Source organism: Mus pahari, chromosome 10, assembly GCF_900095145.1.
Source record: "Mus pahari chromosome 10, PAHARI_EIJ_v1.1, whole genome shotgun sequence".
Lineage (NCBI taxonomy): Eukaryota > Metazoa > Chordata > Mammalia > Rodentia > Muridae > Mus > Mus pahari.
The window spans coordinates 63,357,691-63,372,875 of NC_034599.1; the positions used below are offsets into that span (position 1 = coordinate 63,357,691).

At 40.4% G+C, this 15,185-nt stretch overlaps 1 pseudogene; it reads right to left on the minus strand.

Moving 5' to 3' along the window:
- Positions 1–2,328: 2,328 nt before the first annotated feature.
- LOC110328378 overlaps positions 2,329–15,185 on the minus strand; it is a 30,702-nt pseudogene continuing 17,845 nt past the window's right edge.

Genomic DNA, 15,185 nt, shown 5'->3' on the forward strand with positions numbered 1-15,185 from the left:
CATTCTTATCTCCTTGTACAAAGCTTAAGTCTAAGTAGATCAAAGAACTCCACATAAAACCAGAGACACTGAGATTTATAGAAGAGAAAGTGAGGAAAAATCTTGAAGATATGGGNATAGGGAAAAAATTTCTGAACAGAACAGCAATGGCTTGTGCTGTAAGATCAAGAATCAACAAATGGGACCTCATAAAACTGCAAAGTTTCTGTAAAGCAAAAGACACTGTCAATAAGACAAAAAGGTCAACAACAGATTGGGAAAGGATTTTTACCAATCCTAAATCTGATAGGGGACTAATATCCAATATATACAAGGAGCTCAAGAAGCTGGACTCCAGAAATTCAAATAACCTTATTAAAAAATGGGGTATAGAGCTAAACAAAGAATTCTCAACTGAGGAATACCAAAGGGCTGAGAAACACCTGAAAAAATGTTCAACATCCTTAATCATCAGGGAAATGCAAATCAAAACAATGCTGAGATTCCACCTCATACCAGTCAGAATGGCTAAGATCAAAAATTCAGGTGACAGCAGATGCTGGTGAGGATGTGGAGAAAGAGGAACACTTCTCCATTGCTGGTGGGATCGCAAGCTGGTACAACCACTCTGGAAATCAGTCTGGTGGTTCCTCAGAAAATTGGACATAGTTCTAGCGGAAGATCCAGAGGAGTTTTAAAAACAAGTTTTTAAGTCACCATTCTTATTGCTTTGTGAGGGTAGGTCTAGTTTACAAATCTAGAGCCTTTATCAACAGAAGCAGAATGTGGACCTAAGGGATATTTTTGAGAGAACATTCAAGATTTAGAAGATGGTCTGGATTTGTGTGCTATGGGGAGGAGACAAAACATGATAATATCATAAAGAATATTTCAGCAGTTTTTGTCCTGAGCAAATGGGTGACTAGCGGTACCAATGACTGGGTTGAGGGATACTCAGGGAGGAGGCTCGAGCCTGGAAGGACAGAGGAAAAGAATTATTTATGTAGATTGAGTTGTAGTATCTGTTAGGACATCAGCTGATAAAAGATCCAGTTTTAGATACAAGCAAGGAAGCGGGGAGAGAATTAAGATCGCAATGTTGGGAGATAGATGGTGAGGTAGGAGAACATTCCAAATATTTCGGTAAAAAAAAAAAAAAAATCCTGAGAACCTTTGAAGAAAACACTTAAAGCTTTGGGAATTGGTCACTTGGTTTGAACAGTAGCAAGACCTTAAGAAGAAGTCAGGGGAACACTACCTCACAAAGTACAAGGGTTGGTGAGGAGGAGATGATAATTGTAAATAGTGCTCACAGAATTTTACCACAAATAGATGTTGCAAAGAGAGAGACTTCGTGCTGAAAGGGACTTTTCTTTTAAGGTCATAAATGTGAAATAACTTTCATTTTCTTGTCAAATTCCAAATATGCACCAAGTTAAATATTTAGGAAGCAGGCACTGAAGCAGTATCTCTGAGGTAATGAGCAGACATGTCTGGGCTGGGTACCTGCAGCGTGGGTATGTGGAGGAGGGTACCTTTGATTGGCATCCTAAAGAAGGACTGGGGTTGAGCCAGGAGTGGTGGCACATGCCTTTAATCCCAGTACTTGGGAGGCAGAGGCAGGGCTATACAAAGAAACCCTGTCTTGAAAAAAAAAAGGCTGGGGCAAATGGGTATAAGGTCAGTTATTAAATGTAATGGTTTGTATATGTTTGGGGCAAGGGATAGCGATATTAGGAGGTGTGGCCTTTTTGGACTAGGTGTGCTGCTGTGGGAGTGGGCTTTAATACCCTTGTCCTAGCTGCCTGGAAGTCAGTATTCTGCTAGCAGCCTTCAGATAGAGATGTAGAACTCTAAGCTCCTCCTGAACCATGGTGGCCTAGATGCTGCTATATTCCTACCTTGACGATAATGGACTGAACTTCTGAACCTGTAAGATAGCCACAATGAAATCTTGTCCACATGAGAGTTGTTTTGGTAGTGGTGTCTGTTCACAGCATTAAAACCCTAACTAAGATATTAAGGAAATGTGTAATGTTGAAAACATACATTTCAAGTGCAATAAGTCAGCTGATCTTATTGCCCTATCCCTGCTCATTTTCTCAAGTGCCAATGTTGAGATGGGTGGGTGTTATTAAACAGGTAAGGTTTTCCTTCTTTCTTTCTTTCTTTCTTTCTTTCTTTCTTTCTTTCTTTCTTTCTTTCTTTCTTTCTTTCTTTCTTTCTTTCTCCTTCCTTCCTTCCTTCCTTCCTTCCTTCCTTCCTTCCTTCCTTCCTTCCTCTCCATCTCTTTCTTCATTTCTCTCTTCTAAGATGGTCTGTTATTGAAACATTGTCTCTTATTGCTTCTTAACTAGCTGGGTACTCCACTGCACCACTGTTGACATCATCTATGATTTCATGAGGGTGATAGACACCCACATTGCATCCCAGAGACTGAGCAGTATCCAGGATCTCCTTAACAGTTCTAGAAAGTTCTCTGGATAAAGATCAGTGTCAAATCTGCTGGGCAAGGTCGACAATCTCCTCAAAAGTGACATTTCCGTTGTGTTTAATGATCTGCTGTTACTTTCTGTCTCTTGGCTACTCCTTGAGGGCTTTGATGGTCTGGTCAGTTTCACTGTAATCCTCAGACTCTTCTGGTCACAGGTTGCCTTGGAAATATCAACACTAATGACATTTTTCTTTTTTTTGAGACAGACCTACGGGACTGCTCTTGGGGCCTAAGATAGATGTGGTGCTGACCTTGCCTCTGGTTCACGTCAAGTATACAACTTTGACCTCATTGGTGTTGAACTTGGATGGGGTGGTGGAGGTGGCTGGAGCCAGACAGATCCTGATTCTGGACTATAGAAGAAAGTTACACTGTAGCCTCCCAGAAGCCAAAATCCAGAAAACCAGATAAGGATTTTCTAAGTAAGCTGATGACAAGAGAGATGGCTAAGAAGAAGGGGAGGATTTTACAAGAATGACAGCTCATGGCATCAAGACGGAGAGGTTATACAAGAAATAATAAATGGTGAAAACAGATCAGAAGACCAGAGAACCAGGGCCCTACACGGAGTCTGGAGTGGGTGTGTAGGAAAAGCTGAGCTATGAGAGCAGAGAAAGGAATGTGAAACTGGGAGGCTATTGGCAATGATCAGTCTAGGATCTGACCACAGGAAGTAGTTTGCGAGTGGGATGGATCAGATAACAGGAATTAAGGTCACCAGAATCTAATGGTGATTACAGAACGGTAGAAAACTGATAAGCCTGGAGCTCAGGCAGGAAGTCACTGCAACTGAGTTATAGTGAGAGTTTCCATCTGATGACATGTACTTAGAGTGCTTTAAAGGTTTTATTTTTACTTATGGGTGTGCGTGTACATGTGTGTATATGTGTATGCATGTACCACAAAGGCTAGAAGAGAGTGTCAACATCCCCTGGAGATGGATTTAACAATCAGTGAGTACTGGGAACCAATCTGAGGTCCTTTGGAAGGGTAGTATTCCCTAAATCATTGAGCCATCTATCTAGCCCCATACAGTATGCTTTTTACACATGGTCTCATCTATATGTGAAATCTAAAGGATTAACCCATAGTAAAGAAGTATTAAAGACAACTATGGAGACAATATCTGGAGTGAATGGGGAAGGAATAGATGATGTTGACCAAAGGACACAACATTTAATAAGTTGAAGAGAACCATTTTGCAACAAGATGATTATAGTTAATGGTGATGTGTTATGTTCTGGAAAACTGCTGATAGTAGATTTTAATTATGCTAACTATTAAAAATATTAAAAAATACGATTAATACATGTTAATTAGCTTGCTTCAGCTATTCCACTATATATACATATTTTAAACTTTATAATATATATAATATATAGTTTTTATCAGTTGAATTAATTAATTACTATTGTCTTGAGGATGATCTCATTATGTAGCCCTTGATAGCTTGGAAATAACTGGGCCAACTGGACTTTGATTTACCTGCCTCTGCTTCCCAAGTGCTGGGATTCAAGGTGTACACCACCATGCCTAGCCAACTAATTGATTTGTAAAATAATTTGGAATCAATTAATTTCTGTTTAGGCCAGAAATGAAAACAACAATTTTGTGTTTAGTAGTGAGGTAGCTGGAAGAAGCAATAGTGAGGTGGGGAGACCCTCACACCACCTAAACACCAGGCAACGTATGGCTAGAAAGGAAAGACCAACTTCTAGTAGAAGTCTCTGGGAAAAGAGGACCAGACATCAGCACCAAGGTGGACAGGGCATTTAAAGATGCATCTGAGAGCTCTTGTCCATGCCAGACTTGGGTACACAGAGCAGATGTTAGATAAGCTGGGTAACCAAGATTCCAAATGGTCCAGCTGAGGAGGACCCTGAGAATTCTAAGGCAGGAGAGACATGGTGTTCTACAGTGCCTTTGTAGTTGCCCTTTAGGGGGAAGATGAGCGATGTAGTTTACAACTTCAATCTCCTAGATGATGGGTTGCTAGGCAGGCTGTTGGATCGCGGTAGCATCAGCGGAGAATGGATGGAGCAGAAGCTGAGTTTTACTGCTAGGGACACGGAGAGCTCTTTGAGTCCTCGTGACTCTATTTAAAAGAAAATTCTTTTAATCATATGTGTATGGATGTTTTGCCTTGCATTTAAGTCTGTGTGTCCTGTGTGTGCCTGGTGCCTACAGAGGCTAGAAGAGGGTATCGGCTCCCCTTGAACTGGAGCTACAAATGGTTGTAGCCACTATGTGGATGCTGGGAATTGAACCCTGGTACACAGGAAAGAGCAGCCACTTAACCACTGAGCTATTTCTCTAGGTAGAAGTCTTCTTGACTCTTGATTCCAAGGACTACACTTCTTGCTTTTCTCTCCCGTGGTATCTAGCAGAGTGTTGCACTTATAACAAGTGTTCATGGTTGGGTAAGGGAATTATTTGCATGTCATGTCAAGGATTATATGGAGTAGTGGTTATGATAGATGGCTAATTATGTGGTGATAGTGACAAATGAATTGGAGCTGCAGACATCTGGCATCAAGTCCCTGCCTGGATATAGTCTAGCTTTGTGTCAAGCATGACATTTAACAATGAAGAGAACTACTGTCACTGCCTGGCAGGGATTTTGAGCATAAAACTTGGAGTGTAGCTGAGGATGCATTCAGTACTTAGCACTCATCACAGACCAAATGGTGTATTCTCCCAGGATCCTGTAATTCTAGGGCTAAGTCATCTCCAATCCGCACTCAGTGCTGACCACATACTGAGTCCTGTCTCTTCCCAACAGCCTGTCATGGGAGAACTAAGTCATCTCCGCTTCACAGAGATGAGGCCATCGTCCAAGACGTGTCTGACCATGTCCCCCTTTCCCATTTTAGTCTCCCCCTGAAAGTAGACTCCCTCAGGTTTGTGGCTCCAGGAAACTTTTACTGAGCCCTTGGTGCTTGGCCATTTTCACCTGTCCCTTTCATATCTAAACTACACCACCCACATTTGTATGAGCTACCACTCATGGACTTCTGTTTCATGTAAACTAAGGTTGCTAACTGGATGGTCACCTCCCTATGGCAGGTCAGCCTATGGCCGTCTTCCAATGAATTTATTATTCTGGACCCCTAGCTGAGGATACTCTTTCACTCTGTTGCTGTGACAAAATGATCTGAACAAACGTGAGGAAAAGATCTGTTCCCTCTTGCAGGTTATAGTCCATCACTAAGGGAAGTTAGGGCAAGAACATGAGTGGGAACCTGAAAGAGGAACCCTCCTTGCTGGCTGGCTTGCTCCCAGGTCCACTCTCGGCTGGTTTTCTTATAGAGCCCACCTATCTAGGGATAGTACTGCTCCCAAGGGAATGGACCCTCCTGCATTAGTTAGCAACCAAGGAAATTTGTCATGGACACACTCACAGGCCAGTCTTCCAATTGTGACTGTTCTCGGGTGACTCTGAAGCCATGTTGGTAAAATCCAACCAGAACAAACATTACACATATCAAGGTCCTAATGCCTGATGTTGATGCTTGAGGCTTTAAAAAACAATCCTTCTTAATTCTCTGATTTTATGCATGCATGTGCATGTGCGTGTGTGTGTGTGTGTGTGTGTGTGTGTATCTGTGTCTGTGTCTGTGCGTGCATGTGTGTGCATGCACATATTGATGGAGGCCTCACCTGATGTTCCATGGTCACTATTGATCTTGATTATTTGAGAAGAGTCTCTCATGGGGTTTGCCAATTTGGCTAGTCTGGAGAACCCTTAGGATCCTCATGTCTCTACCTTCTCAGCACTGGGATTATAGGTGTGTACCTCCCCACCTGGCTTTTTACTGGGTGCTGGGGAAATAACTCAGGTCTTCGTGCATACTAGGCAAGCACTTCAGTGCCTCCCCAGCCCAGTCCTTAATAGTTCTTGTCAGGTATCTATGTGAATATAGGTTGCTTCATATCTAAACTCTGTGCTGATTGGTGGATATGTATGTGCATCTTTGAATACAAGATTTACACAGTGCCCAAGTGGCTACATACACAATGGACTAGAATGAAATCCATTCATTATCTAATTACATATTTTTAGATTTCAATTTCCTGGGTCTCACCTTTAAGCTATAATATCAGATGTCTGAACTCAATTCTGTAAGTTTCCTTTAACTATAGAGTCTCCAAACTTCTGGAATATGGGGATATGACCAATATCGGAGGTCCTCATTATGTGTGCCCAGATAAATTCCCAATTAATTCAATTGGCTCTCAAAATGAGACTAGATAATAAGCGATATTATCCTTATTTGTGGATGAAGAAACTAGGGCTCAGAGCAGTTAAGCAACCTCATCCAGTTACTAAGGGAAAGAATAGAGAAGCCTACCAGGGTCCTGCTGAAACCAGTGCATACAACTCTCCTTCATTACTATCACTCTGTTTCCTCAAACCTCTGCCTTAGCAGTAATGAAAGATATATATATATATATATTTGTTTTATCAGATTTCTTATCCTGCCTCTTCACTAAATGGACTGTCTCAGGCTTAACCATATCAGAAAAAAAATCCCAAGGCTATTTGATCTGAAATCTGTCTCCAGCAGCCCTTCCTTTGGTAGGCCCATGTTTGGCTGACTTTAATTTGTCATTCATTAAGCCTGGAGGAATGGAAGGAGAGACATCTTTGACTTTGCAGGAGCCAGAAGAACAAAGTTATTGCCCATCCTCAGCGTAAGCAGTTGGGCTGTGCTTGGGTTTGAGAGTCTGGCAAAGGTTCAGAGCTTTACATTTTCTGTGAAGCCATTGCCCATTCCTGTCAGGAGATCAGTAAATTTTGAAAGAGATTCCAGAACTGATGGGTGAGTCACAGACGCCTGGACTCCACAGAGCCTTGCTTGCACAATGCACTGTCCAGATGAAACCCTGTGTTCTTTGTGTTGTATGGATGCTTGCCATCAATCCTGTAGGAGTGGGTGTGGAATGCTGATAGACTGGAGCACAGAAAGTCATAGAAAGGACATTTAGAGGTGTCTTCAGAAGGTTTCCTGAGGTGGGTGTGACTTCCTTCAAATGAGAATCAAATGCTGCTGAGACAGATTTCAAATACCTGCTTTATCGAAGTACACAAGGGAGGCCGTGCTGTCTCCCTTCACTGACCTTCATTTGAGTTTTCTTACAAGTCAAACCTAGACAATCTCAATAGGTCAGACTGAAGTGGAATGAGATACTGTCATGCAAATAGCAGACACATCATATATGGTAGGATTTGCCAGTGTATGTATGTGCACGTTCATTTGTATGAGTTCAAGTACATGGATGTATGCATACATGCTTACACGTGTATGTCTCTGAATGTGCAGTCTAGAGGTCCACACAGAGCTTCCTCCTAGATTGCTTTCTACCTCATTGTCTTTAAACAGGAACTCTCACAGATCATGAAGCTCACTGATTCTGCTATACTATCTAGTAGTTGAACCCCAGGGATCCTTCTTTCTGACTCTACCTCCTAGCATTGGGATTACAAACATATATGTGGCATTAAAACAAAACAAAACCCACCTCGGAAAACCTTTTGAAGGTTTGATTGTTTGCATTGGAATAGGCCCCATGGGCTCATATGTTTGAATGCTTGGTTTCCAGTTGGTAGAACTGTTTGGGAAGGATTGGGAGGTGTGGCCTTGTGAGAGGAGGTGTTTCACTGGAGGTGGACTTTGAGGTTTCAAAAGCTCACTCAATTCTGTTATCTGACTTGTAGTTGTTGCCTTAATGTGTAAGCAATCTCTCAGCTATTGCTCCAGCACCATGTCTGCCTGCCTGATGCCATGCTAAGAGAGCTATGATGTTCATGGACTCACGATCTGAAACTGTAAGCAACCCCCCAGTTAAATGATTCCCTTTATACACTACTTTGGTCATGGGTTCTCTTTACCTCAGTAGAAAAGTAACTAAGACACATGGCTTCCGGGTATTGAACTTGGGTCTTCATGGGTACAGGACAAGCACTCCACTAAGTACAAGAAGTTTAAATGCCAGACTATTGTGCTATGAATCTTCAAGATCATAATCTTGTCATTTTTTTTTGGATAGCTGTGAACACACCAAAGGCAACACAGATGGAATAAAGCCACCACTCCTTTTCTGACCACTGATGGCAAAAACAGGGTGAGACCTTAAGTCAGTGGTTTCCAGCCTTCCCAGTGTTATGACCCTTTATAATACAGCCTTCATGTTGTGGTGAGCCCCAACCATAAAAATTATTTCCTTGATACTTTATAGCTATAATTATGCTACTGCTATGAATTGTAATATAAGCATTTGATATGCAGGATATTTGATATGAGACCCCCAAAGGGGTCACAACACATAGGTTGAGAACCACTTTTCTAGCTTATGGCTTGTATTTTAGATTCAGTTTGATAGTTGTGTCAGTTGTATAGATCTCTGTGAGAGTTTGTGTGTATAGTCTCAACTTGTTTACAGATGTGTGTGTGTGTGTGTGTGTGTGTGTCAGAGTTCCTCCAGACTACAACCGTATTCTTTTATAAATGTATATTAGCAGTACTATATAATAGACTCTGTTCTTTCTATTCTGTTATTGCTTGTTTTATAAATAATAATATCCTCAAAATTTCACAAACACCAATTGGCAGGAGAGTTTTGGAAGACTATTAACCTTTTAAAAAAATTGTGTGTGTGTGTGCATGTGTGTGTTCATACACACACATGCACAAACACACAAATACAATGCCATCAGAGGCCAGAAGAGGGTGTTGCCTCTTGTATCTGGAGTAACGTGATTGTGATCCACTTGAAATGGGTGTTTGGAACCAAACGCTGGTTCCCTAGAAGAACAGCAATGCTCTTAATTACTGAGCAGTCTTTCAGCCCCTAAGCTCTTTTTTTTAAATCAACTGTATAAGGAGATTCTCTCCTGAGAATTAGTGTTTTTATTTATTAGAAAATGTTCTATGAAATGACAAGATCATTATGTCCAAAGCTCAGGCTTCCTTGTAAAGAGAAATATAAGGGGAACTATGTTTATTTGTGGGGCAAGCATTTGATTTCTGGTGATTGCCAAAACTCAGGTGTTCAGGATATACTGTGTGATAGCCATCAGTGCCTGTGAAGTCATTTCCTTCCCTCTTCCCTCCCTCCCTCCCTTCCTCCCTCCCTTCCTTCCTTTTCTCCTCCCTCTCTTCCTGTCTTTCTGCTTGCCTTCTTGCCTTCCTTCCCTTTATTCTTTAATGAGTGGGACTAAAAATTTTACATTGAAAAGTAAAGTAGCTTCTTTTTAAATAAAAAGGTATTTCCATGCTCAATAAATTTTAAACATTATTTAAAATGCAAAAATGTCAACCATTCTGAGCTTTATAAAGAATAGTGATAGAAAAGAGAAACAGAAACTATGTAAATGATACAAGCTTATCACAGTATTATCACAATGCTTAAAAGGGGCTTATTTTTTATCTATGAGTGTGTGTGTAAGGCATGTGCCTTACCTGGGGAGGCAGAAGTTGGTGTTTGGATCCCCTGGAGCTGGAGTTATACGTGGTTATGGTCTGTCTAAAGTGGGTACTGGCAACTGAGCTCACATCTTCTAGGAAAGCAGCAAACTTTCCTAACCACTGAGCAATTTCTCCACAATGCATACTTTACTGACATAGTAGTTCATGGGTTTATTGAATTCTTTTTTATCTGACAAGCAATGTGCTTTGTTCTTTGGATTCATCCGTTCACTTGACTTCTATGATCTCGCAGTGAGGTAGATACTGTTCCAAGTCCTTCTCAGGTGAGGAAAGATTGGACAGAGAAGGTGACAATTAACTCAGTGTTAGCCAAGTGACAATGCCAGACTGTCTGTCTCCAGAGTCTGCTTTTTTTCTGCCACAGTAAATATGGAACAGAGGACCATGGGTCTTGGAGTCAGAACACTGCAGGGTTAGAATCCTGACTCTGTCACTTACTGGCTGTATGACCTTGGGCCACACTACATATTCAGTGTTGCTCTGTTGTAGACTACTTGGCTGGTAGACAACTCTATATTGATTAGGAAAGATGCCAACTGAGTAATGATGCCAACTGAGTCACTGCATGGTACTGCATAAAGAGACCTGTATTAACTCATCAGTGAGAACAGGAATGTGTTGGTAAATGTGAACAAAGGGCCCTGGAGTTTGGGAAAGGAGGGGGGAAATTCCAGATTTATAAATAGTGTCCACTGATTTTTGTGTCATACATGCTACCTCTGTAGTGCAATGTATCTTAATATCTAGTTGAAATGAGAGACATGGATATCAACTTACACATGACGGAGGCTTGCGCCCATTACCACTGAATGACTTCAAACTCTATACCAAGTATGGACTTTAGTTTCCAGAGAACATCTGCAATCAGGCAAGTCGTTGGATGTTCATGATTTAGTAGGACTAGTGTGCACACAACGATATTCGTTGCTGTTCAATATGTAAAAACATGGGAACAACGTAGTGACCTACAGTGAAGGCCTGGGAGATATAGCAGCATAATTTAAAAGGATTCACATCATTCACCACAGAGTGTTGCCAGCTTTGAATCAATATGTCAAACAAAATATGGTTTTGTGGTCACATACTGTCCAGGGCACATTCAACAGGTAGAACATTGCATTGAATGGGCCTCAGAAAATAAGAGCAGACAGATACAAAATGTACAGAGAAGTAGTGTATATGCCAAGTAAATGCCAAAGAAAATTTCAACTTTTTCCTAAAAATTCCGACTTGGCCTATTGATGATTCAAAGTATATGGTCACAGCAAGTGATATGAAAATGGAACAGATGATACATGAAAAGCTCTTATCAGTGTCTGACACACAGTGCTAACTTAGTTATAGTTATCATTGTGAATATCTGCGGTGTAATCTAGGGGGGACTGTGGTCATTAGTCTTTCTAGATATTACATTGATTTGAAAAGATACACACAGTGCAGTGCAAAGTAGACTTAATGTACATAATGACTCCATTTTAAAGAAGAAAATGTAACTCAGTTTTGGTAATAAAATTATATGAAATATATAGCAAATATTTCTTTACAGATGACAGGATATTAGAGAATTCCAGGGTTTTTGTTGTGGTGGTGGTATTTATAAGTACATGCTAAGTTATTTCCTTAAAAACTTAGATCTCTCTCTATCTGTCTCTGTCTCTCTCTGTCTCTCTGTCTCTCTGTCTCTCTGTCTCTGTCTCTGTCTCTGTCTCTGTCTCTGTCTCTCTCTCTCTCTCTCTCTCTCTCTCTCTCTCTGTGTGTGTGTGTGTGTGTGTGTGTGTGTGTGTGTGTATGCTCACATAACTGCTAGTATCCTCAGAGTCCAAAAGTGGACATTAAATGTCCTGGTGTGGAATTACAGGTAGTAGGAGCTACTTGCTGTTGGTGCTAGAGACCAGACAAAGATCTTCTGCATAGGCACTGTGCGTGTTCATAACTGGTGAGCCAATTCTCTAGCTCCAGAAGTGCTTCACTTTAGCATTAAAATATTTTATTCAAACTTAAACCTACCTATATAAATATTTGTTTTCTTTTTTCCCTAAAAGGAAAGTTGTATCTGTTGAAGTGATTCAAAAAACCACAGATGTTGAGTCTATTCTTCATTCACTTTGCTAATAACTAGATCAGTTAATAATAAGACATGAAGCCTGGACTTCATGTAGAGTGTGTTTTATCCTTTCACAAATTGCACAGCTGAAAAATAGAACATAATAAATGAAGCCAGGAAAAAAGGAAAATATACAGAATTACATAATATCATTTTTGGCATCTTTTACTTTTAAACTTTAGCTTTACTATGTTTAAAGCATGTTTCCTCATAATGTCACAGAAAGCTTTGATTTTCTCAGATTTGACAATCTTTGCCTTTCTGCTGGAATATTTACAGCATTTATATCTAATACAATTATGAGTATGTTCAAGTTCATCTTACTGTGTGTTTCCTGTTTGTCTCATTTGTTCTTTTCTTGTTTACAATTATTTACTTTAGGGGTACATCATGTTCTGAACTATGTATGTGGTGAATAGAGAATAACTTTGGGAATTAATTTTCCCCTTTTACCATGTGGGCTTCTGATTTTGATCTCAAGTTATCAGGCTTGCAGGCAAGATTTTCATTCTCAGAGCCACCTCATTCATCAATCTCTGTCCTTTTCTTTCTTCCCTCTAAGAGTGACTACATGGTTTAATGATTTTGTCACTTGCATTGTTAACTAAGCAGCCCCTGTTCCTTATTCACATCTTTCATTGTTACTTTAGCATTTATAAAATACATTTTTCTCCTTACTCTGGTCTTTTCTATGCATCATTGTTCTTGGTGAAAGAGGTCTGGTGTTTGCTTACTTTTGGAGTATAGACATCATAAAGCAAATAGGTATATACATCAATTTAAATTAGTGAATAAGACACAACAAAAAGCAAGGAGGCCATTAGCTAGGATGTATTACTTTTCCCTGTGGAAATATCTGAACCTGTCTCTGCATCAATTCTCAGCACATATTATTATAATTAATTTCTATAATTTATTTTTCTTTATCTTTCTTTTGCTCCACTGACTTAGAGAAATCCCCCATATAGCAGAAAAGCATGTTCTTCAGAACAAGGCCACTGCAGGTGGTCTGGGTTGCTACTTTCAGTTGCAACCTAGAATTTGCTAGCCTCAGTTTCTCCTTCTATAAAGGGAGGGTATCACCATCTACATCTAAGGAGGCTCATTGTATCATATATATTCTGAGCCAGGTGTGCATGGTCGTGCACTCCTTTAATCCCAGCACTCGGGAGGCAGAGGCAGGCAGATTTCTGAGTTCGAGGCCAGCCTGATCTACAAAGTGAGTTCCAGGACAGCCAGGGCTACACAGAGAAACCCTGTCTCAATAAGTAAGTAAGTAAGTAAGTAAGTAAATAAATAAATAAATAAATATTCTAGCGACAGAGTGCTTGCTTAGTCATTTACAGCCTCTCTCATCTGTCTTTAGTAACCTGTAGATAGCTTATTTCTGTCAAATTTATCTTGGATGGACTGGAGGGAAAGGCTCAATGGTCAAGAGCAGGTACCCCTCTTGCAGAGAACCTTAGTGTTGTTCCAAGCACTTCCATTGGGCCTCTCCAAACTTCCTGTAACTCTACCTCTGTGGGATCTATCACTCTCTTATAGCCTTCATGGGTACCTGTACCCATGTGTGCATGCACACATACATAAAACTAAAAATAAAATTTTAAATAATTTATGATGGTGGTAAAACAAATTTTGATTATTTTCCACCTATCTTTTCCCCATGGTGCCTTACTTTATTAGAACAAAACAACAATAGCAACAACAATAAAAAAGAGTCAGGAGTTCCATCCTGTCTTCTGGCAAGTACAGATGCGTTCCATAGGTTGTTGGACCTTAGTTTCCTCAGTGAAATTAAGATAATTTTGTTAAAATTTTCAAAGAGTAACTGAGAGAAGGTAGTAAAATTCATGTTTCAGAATGTTTATATACAGCAGTAAAATTATTATTCAAATGTGTGTATTTACATGCTGTGTGCATATATACAGGCAGATGTATGTGCACTTGGAGGGCAGAGATCAACCTTGGGTATTGTTCTTGGAGATATTATGCACCTTGGTTTTTTTGAGACAGTGTCTCTCATTGGCTCAGGTTCAGCTAGGCTGGCTGGGCATCGAGTCCTCTGGGATTTCCTGTCTGTGCTTCTCCAGAAATTGCATTATAAGCACATGCTATGATGCTTGCCTTCTTATGTGGCTTCTGGGGACAGATCTTAGGTCCTCATGCTTCCACGACAGTTGCTTTACTGATGGAATCATCTTGCCAGTCCCAAATATAAGTTAATGACATAGGTGATGGTGGTAAACATTGGAGTTTGCTGCCATGGACTTATCTATCCACCAGATACATAGATTCTCTCCTTAGGATATTTGTAGTGTAATGGAAGGAAATGGGTGAAAACATATGGGGCTATACCTGCCACCAGTACACTGGATAAGATTACCTCAAACAGGACATAAACAGATTGCACTAAGCTGTTAGGGAAAAGAAAGAGGCTTGTGACTGAAGGATTCAAAAAGGCTTCTACCTCTGTTACAGAGAAATGCAAGGGTTTTACAGACACATTAGAGTCATGCAAGTAGAGGTGAAGGAAGGAGGGAACAAGCTGGGAGAGAAGGATGTACAGTAGCAGTCAGCAGTGAGCCACAGAAGCTTAAAGTGCTAGCACCCAAAGAACCTTCCACGAGAGCTGGGACAAGGTCTTGTAGTAGGAGAAAGGAGAAGGGAGGCAAACCACTGTCTTGGGTTCCTTAATGAGAAATTTCCCAGCATGCTAAGTGTATTGACATGGAAGCAGAATACAGAGGGTGCTAGGCACTATAGGAGGGAAGTGGGCAAATGGGGTTCTGCGTGCGCACGTGTGTGTGTGTGCACACATGCGCACACACACACACACACACACACATATGTAAACATGAAAATAGGAAGTAGACTATACTATAGACTATTTAGGAAGCAGAAATGAAATAGGAGGAGGGACACGGAGGGACATGCAGAACGTATATAGCTAAGATATGTTATATAATTTATCAAATTCAAATATGTATTTGGTCAATGCTTTGGTAATATAATCACAGTACATATGTATGCATATGCACAGTCACATATGTATATACATATATGACACATATGTATACATATGTACTGTTTTCTTTGTTATCTTTTGTTTATTTCT